We start from the raw sequence: 7906 nt of genomic DNA, 5'->3' as shown, positions 1-7906 counted from the left end.
AGAAGGAGGTCAATAAAATGGACTGAGAGTCACTTTTTATTTCATACTGCAAAAGTACAATGTGCTGCATGAGTCCAGTCTTGTAAAATTTGAACGAAAAATAAAAGCTTTTTTCAGTTGTTGTTTATAATGGTACACATGGATTACAAATCTCCTCATGTCTCTTCCCAGCTCTTGATCTTATTCTTCTTTGACGTATTTGTGTAGGCTGCTGCTACTTGCATAAGTCCTCCCAACACCATTGTTTAACTGGAAGAGCCTGGCACTTCATATTCAGCACCGTGGAGAGTGATTAGAGATCAGTGATTTCATCAAACAATTTGTCAAGAAAAAAAAATGTGTTTTGACAATTTGTTTTTGCTGGGAAAAAAAAAAAACAAAAAACAAAAAACAAAACTTTTTGATATTGAAGATATTCAGCATTGCAATTTGAAAAAAAAATAATTAAAAAATCAACAAATGCTTTCCTTTTAAATTGTGATGAAATTCTCTTATGTTTAATTATTATTCTTTTCTCTCACACTAAACAAAGAAAATAAAGGTAAATTAATAGGCAAATATGTACTTACCACCTCTAGTGCCAGTTATTTCATCAAGAAAAAAAAAAAAACCTATTAAAAATGGTTCTGATATTTTGGTCAGTTTTGGCTGAAATGGAAACTTTTAAATGAAAAAAAATATTTTCATAACAGACTTTCCTTTTATTAGTGCTGCAATTTACTTGTGTATTTTCCTTTTGTCCATTTAGATGGTCAGCTCCTTGTAGTCTTCTGTTAAGAATGCTTCTGCATGAACAGTTCTGCCAAAAAAAGCCAAGCAATAATCAGGAAGTGGTTTCTGTGAAAGCTCAGCAGTGTTCTTAATTGCCTAGTACTAGAGCATCTAATGTCTGGGAGCAGAAGGACTTTCCAAAAAATTGAACAGAAAATTGACTTGTGAGCTTGCATCTCTCATAACAACTCTGAGCCAGTCTCCTGACTAAGAGAATTTCATTGTTCCTTCCACAGAATATTGTTAAATTACAAATTAGCAAAAGTGCTAGTCTGTACTCTCTGGCTGGCATATGAATATGCATTATTCATCGTATTCTCATTATTTCCATTTCCTTCATAAAATGGGAAATGAAAGACTCAAGAATTCAGTGTGAGGTGAGCTGAAACAATTGATGTAATCACTTTGAGCCATATGTTCACTATTATGTATTTAACCCCTCCTTTTCCCTTTTTATTCTCTTTTCCATTCTACCTAACCATCTCTTCCATCTACGTTTACAGCATTAAAATACACACATGCTCTCTAGACCATAAACTGTCTTTTGATTGGTTATGTTTAAATGGAGTGCTCGGAACAACAAAAGACACAACACTTACTGCAGCCTCCAGCTGTTGTAATACCATAGAAAGAAAATCTTTCTTTCTCTCTTCGAATAGGAATTTCTATCAACATATTTCAGCTATAAGAGTTTAACACTTTAGAGAGGAAATCATCTATCATCTTCTTTTTAGCCAGTCTTATAGTACCCAGTTATAAGGTTTATATTACATTCCTCTGATTTTTAACATTTGTATAAGCATAATTCATTAGGTTTCTCCTCTGTTTGATCCTCCTGTTAAGGAATTCTGCATCAGGTACATTCTGAATTTTAATTTGGAATTTCATAGTAATGAATGAAGAAACAAATGTATAAAATGTTAAGTTTTGAGAGACATTTTTAGAGAGAGCCTTTCTTATCTGTTCAGGAACCACAAAAGAATGAGTGACAGAACACGCACAAATATCTACCATTTACTTGGCGATACAAACCATGTAATTGGGATCAAGGCTAATGGAAGCATATATTTGCTTTGAAGGCTATATACACAGTTATAATTTTTTATGACACACTATGGAAAGTACTTGAGCTTCAGTACTTGTGCTTTTTCCTCTTTGGATGTCCTCTTTAATCAGAGCTGTTTGTATACTGAATTAAAAGTTGAGCACAAAAATATGCAGTATAAACTCCCTCCCTGAGAACCGCTTTTGTAGTTTATTCTCTAAAAGCTCTGAAAATGAAGAGTTCAACCCATGATGGACTTCTGAGCTCTTATGCATAAAGAACCAGTACAACTAAAGAAGACCAAAGTAGACATCATGAGCTGATAACTGGCTTCCATAGTTTGGAAAAGGCTAATGAAAGCAGCCTCTGACTTGTGGACATTTCCAAAGGAAATAGGTATGTCATGTTTAAACTGCTGAAACAATTGATGTCAAGCTGAACTTCATTGTCCTGGTGCCCTGCTCACCACATTATTCCTGCTGGGCCACCACATTTGAGAGGGACATTAGCATGCTTTGGGCAGGCTGAGAGGGACAATACACATTTCAGTCTGGGATATGTCCAGGATGTAATCAGATCACATGCACTAAAGCCCACAAGTATAAAAGGAGGCTGTGAGAATTTTTACCACAGGACAAGATCTTTCTGTAATAATTAAACTCTTCTTCTTATGATTAACAATGATTGAAAGCATAATATCTTACAGGTTTTTCTGAGCATCACTGAAAATCTTAGGCCATAGTATTAAAGACAATAGCAGCCTCACCAGTGGATTTAGAGGGGAAAGTTAGACTTCTGGTTCCCATCCTTTTTCTTACAATTTTTTTGTATGTGTCCACTCATGAAATTTAAAATGTCAAGGATATGTTCAACAAATAAAATATCTGTACTATCAGAACTACTATATCAGTGTGTGGCAGTATGCAAGTTAAGAAACTTTCTCTCATGTGTCAATGAAGATGTATTCATTTAATCTTCATGACTTTCCAGCATAGAAAGTATATGACTACATTCAGAGGTTCCATTGCTGGTCCTGATAATCTACTTTCTGTTTGCACCTGGGCTAGAAATTATTTTTTTCTGGGTTTTATTAGCACAGATTTACTGGGGAAAAAAAATCACAATATTTATAGCTATAAGGGAAGATTTCCAGCATGTTCCACTGGTCAGAATAAAAACCAGCTCTTCTTGAAACCTTTCTGTATCCTTTATTCTATGTCTTCAGCATATGTTTAATTAGGAAATGACAATCATGGAGGATAGCTTTCCTCCAGGAAGCAAATGAACTGTTGATTAAAGAGGTTAATGTTGGCAAGTATGCTGCTATTAGAACTGCCTGATTTATTAATCTAAAACAAATGACCTCATGAACATGTTGCTGAAGAGATGTATTCATGAGAAGACTTAGATTTGCATAAATTTTGTACTTTTGTGCAGCTGATTTAGCCAATGTGAGCCAGTTTAAGAATAGTTTGCCTCTGTTCACTTCAAATATTTATTTCTTTTCTAATCAATAGAATGAAATCTTCTAATCAGCTTTTATAAGCAACAAGATATCTTTAATTTTTCATGTACTTCACATTCACAATTTGGAATTTCAGCTCAGTTACATAGATGAAATGGGGGAAGGATAAGTCCCAGGAGCATATTTTTCTTGTAAATCCAGCCCTTGTTGCCTGGTGAAGCTCTGCACTAAGGGGCAGAAAATTAGAATCATGTTAAATTGCAGAATGCCAGATGTGGAGTGACCTGCATTAGCACTACGTGAATATTTACAATTCAGATTAACACACTTAACACTGAATAAAAAAGCATATGCTGTGAATGCAACCTGAAAGTGTGGATAAATATGTTTAGGAGATACACAAGCCTCTGGCAAAATACTTCTCTTTCCTTTGCACATACAAAACAAGACAAAAAAATTGCATGGAAAAAAAAACCAAAAAACAAAAACAAACAAACAAACAAAAACACACACACACACAAAAAAAACCCAACCAAAATAATTTGTACTGTATCTTCAAAGGAACAATGGAAGTACTGTTCATCAAAATACAGGAGACAGCCATCCAAAGCAAAGATGGGTTTGCATGATGGTCATCCTCTGATGCTGGCGTTCACACAACTATCCCTCTAAACCTCACATTTTATGTTAGGCTTCACTTCTGTAAATCTCAAAAGCACCATTTCACCAATTCATTTATGGTAAAGATTTGCATCTGGTTGAAACTCTGTGCAGTTTTTGAGGCTGTTTTTGTTCATTTTGTTGTTTATTTTTGTGGTTTTTTTTCCCTCCAACTTTTCTGTAAATATTTTTGTTGTTGTTGTTTGAAATACCAAAGCTATTGTTAGAGTGGATTTGTCTAACTTCCTGTCAAGTCAGTGTTTATTCACAGAACTACCTTTTGTTGGTTTGTCACAGAAAGTTACACAGCATAGTTCACCGTGGAGATTTAGCTAATATATTTTAGTATGAAATCTTGCTGGATTTGCAAGCAATGGGACTCCTTGTTTAGTTGTCGGTTTCAAGACCTTGTTTTATTTTGGGGGGTCTTAGGCTCCTCAAAGTATAAGAAATTTGTCTCTGCTTGCCTCCAGCCTACTGCCTTACCATGAAAATAATGGAAAGGATTTAATCTCTATTTTTTTCCAAAACATCCAAAGCTAAAATTTGCTTAGAAAATGGATTTAAGGGATGATGTGGATGACAGTTCCTACAACTTAACTTGAGTGTCAGTAAACAAATGCTAATGAAGTTAGTCTATTTCCTCTGCTCAAAAAATTCCAACAGCGAATCAAGAAGAGAATCTACTTACTTCTTTAATAGAAGCAAGACTAGACTACACTAGCAACAACATGAAGAATGCAGATTGAATGCCTATTTTAATTTGACTATTTCTGTCAAATGACAGATGTGGGACAAATGGAAGAAGGTAGCTGCATACCAAAATAAATAAAAAATGTTAGAGCAACACACTTATGTGTATTCTCTAAGCTTTGTCCCTTTGTTCTGACAGCCAGCATTTAGTAAAACTTCCAGTGTGTATATAAATGGAAATAAAATTAGGTGTTTTGTAAATAGTAAGTGTTTGAAACTAGAGATCTTCTTGTATGGTTTCCCTGGTTCTAATTGATACTATGCTTGCCTTAATTTAATGAGAAATTAATCTTTTTCTTTTCTATAAAAACCTTAGTTTGGTTCTTCTGTGTGGATATGTAGTAAAGCTGGAGCCTGGCATATGAGAACTCTTTAATGCATGACTGAACTGCCTTTTTTTTTTTTTTTCAGGAGAGGGCATCATAACTTACTGGACTACTAAAATGAAAGTAGTTTTGTCTTATGAATTATTTATTTCACAGTGTCAGTTAAATGATTATTTGCTTATCTGAGTCTCATTTATGCTAAGAACTGGACAGATTTAAAAAGAAAATATTTCACATCTTGATGAGCTGCTACACTAAATGCAGAGGACAGGGTACAGACTGTGAGAAGAAGGAGGAGTAGAGTATTGACAACACAATGTGTTTCAGTCTCTGTAAGAGTTACTCAGCAGTACAGCCAGCCCTTGATTTGGAGCTCTGCATGCCAAAATTAAACCTTTTTTTCCACAAAATACTACCTGTCTGCCAGTAAGAGAAGTGGAGATTCTCCTGGAATCCTACCCAAAGGCAGCTGTAGCTGAATGGGTATTGATCCAAAGCCCGTCCTTGCAAATGTGCACACAACCTTCATTAAAAATCAGAATGCTGGTAAAACATTAAACTGTTTATGTAGCTACTTACCTGAAAAATTACCACAGTCACCAATTCAAACATAACAAAATAAAGTCAGACTTCATTCTTGTGTCATACCAGTGCCTCTCTAAACATAGTGAGATTTCTGATCTTATTTGGTTGAATATACACTCTAGATACATTCTGCCATGGGACTTTGGGTCACCAGTAATAGAAGAGCTCAGCCTCCAATTTTTGGGCTGATTTATTTTGTTAGTATTTGGTCACAGTTGAGCTGTCTTTAAATGGCCCCACATTAAGAATCGTTTGAGAGAACCACTGTCTGCTTTTAACCATCTTTGTTTCTTACTATCTTAAATTTTTTAATGATTTCACTCACTTTTTCTGTCTTTGAAACAGCCAAAATAAATTTTGTGTTTACACTTTGCTACTTGCCTTCTGGTTGTCTTCTAACAGGTGTGGGAGCAGAGGTCATCTCCCTTTTCCTACTACTAACTTCAAGGCAGGTTTTGAGAAGAGGGAAGAAGATTAAAAAAAAAAGAGAGAGAGAAAGAGAGAGAGAAAGAAAAAAGAAAACCTGGTTTCAGTAACTAAGGAGAGTCTAAATGTTCATCTAACAGAAGGAAATTAGAATCAATGGATAGGACAGGCATGGCTTGCCATTTTGATATGAATATATTCAATCTTGTCAAATGTGCATGCCTGGAGCCTAAAAAATTTTCTGTGCAAAGGGTGACAAAATGAATATAAATTATCCTTAGATCAAAACATCTCCTTCAATTTTTTTATTTCCCTGCTAGCACCTTTGATGTTGTCTGTATTTTAATAGTAATTTGCCTGGGGTTTTTGTTTATTTTCTGGTTTAATCAAATTCCTGTTGAGTGTGCTTAAAGAATATGATCATTCTGCAGCCAGATGTATCTTGTCCAGAGCCTATTCATGCTCTTCATGGGTCAACTTCTCTGATAATGCCTTCTATGAACACTTAAATTCACAAAATATGTTTGTTGAAGTGATGCACTTCTTGAAAAGTCAGTGCAGTAACTACTGATTAACTGATGCATTTATTAAATTCAGATTGTTCTGTGAACCTAAAAAAAAAATGCGAGCAAACTCAGTAGACTTTGTCACAGAAACTTTTGTTATTTAGGTACAGAGTAGAACTCTTTATTTTCCCCTACTTCAGCGTTACTTTCTTCTCAGAATTGTTTCTGTGATCTTCAGTTAGACAACATGCACTAAGTTTGGGAACAAGAAATGTGGAAGAGCTGGCCCCTAGCTGGGTGAATCTCTTCGATATCATAGAGGGGACTTTCATGAATTATATAAAACATTACTATTAATAGTATTTTATACTTGTATTCATTCCATCTGTTGTAAGCCTGAAGGTGATCTTTTATCCAACTATTAATATACAGTAATATCTATTCTCTCTTTTAGCTTTCAGTATAGTTTCCCTTGACCTCTTAATGCCAACAGAATAATGCAGCAAAACAACAAATATCTTCAGATATATAAGTTGCTTTGAAAGTAATGCCTCCTATTTATTAATTTACTTTAGTGAAAATGACAACAGCTAAAAAGAATACAATAACACCATTTGATAGAGCAATTTCTCTGTTAAAGATCACTGTTTTTCAAAACAGTCATCACCACTAGCTATGCATTTCCACCAGTAATGAACAAAAGCTTGCACACCATGCTTATTAAATTCTGTCCCAGTGGAAGTGACCTATTGTTTTACAGCTATTATGACAGCACTTTTTCTAGGAAAATGTTGCTGATGACATTATCTTTCATCAGCTGGAACTGACGGAAGATAGAAGGCACCAAATCCTGACTATACAATGGGTTTGGTAGGACAGTCCACTCAGGACTGACAGTGTGTTCCATAGTCTTCAAACTGGTATGGATGTCTGGTGTTATCATGTTGCAAGTGAAAGGTTCTCTTCTCTGGCTGAATTCTGCAAGTTTAGTCTTTCAGCTTAGTCAGCATCACGATGTAGTGGTCAGAGTTGGTATTTCATCGGGGTTCTAGAAAATCCAGAAGGATCAGCCCTTTCCTATCCCCAAATACATCACTTCATCCACTGAGAGATGTGTCTTGAACTTTTCCTTTGTGGAATTCACTTGTTGCTGCTTTACACCCTGAGTTTTGACTTTGGCTCGCAGTGGTGACCCCACGTCATCACCAGTAATGATGCAATCCAAGAAATTGTCACCTGTAGCCTAGTGTTGTTTCAATAGGTCCTGACAAACTTTATACAGTGATCTTTCTGTTCCTGTGTGAGCAACTGTGGGACCCACCTGGCACAGATTTTGAAATATTCTAACATTATCAGCATATTTTCCAAC

The sequence above is a fragment of the Coturnix japonica genome, chromosome 1 (assembly GCF_001577835.2).
Source record: "Coturnix japonica isolate 7356 chromosome 1, Coturnix japonica 2.1, whole genome shotgun sequence".
In the NCBI taxonomy this organism is placed as follows: domain Eukaryota; kingdom Metazoa; phylum Chordata; class Aves; order Galliformes; family Phasianidae; genus Coturnix; species Coturnix japonica.
The sequence above is the reverse complement of the archived record's forward strand: the minus strand, read 5'-3'. Positions refer to the sequence as shown.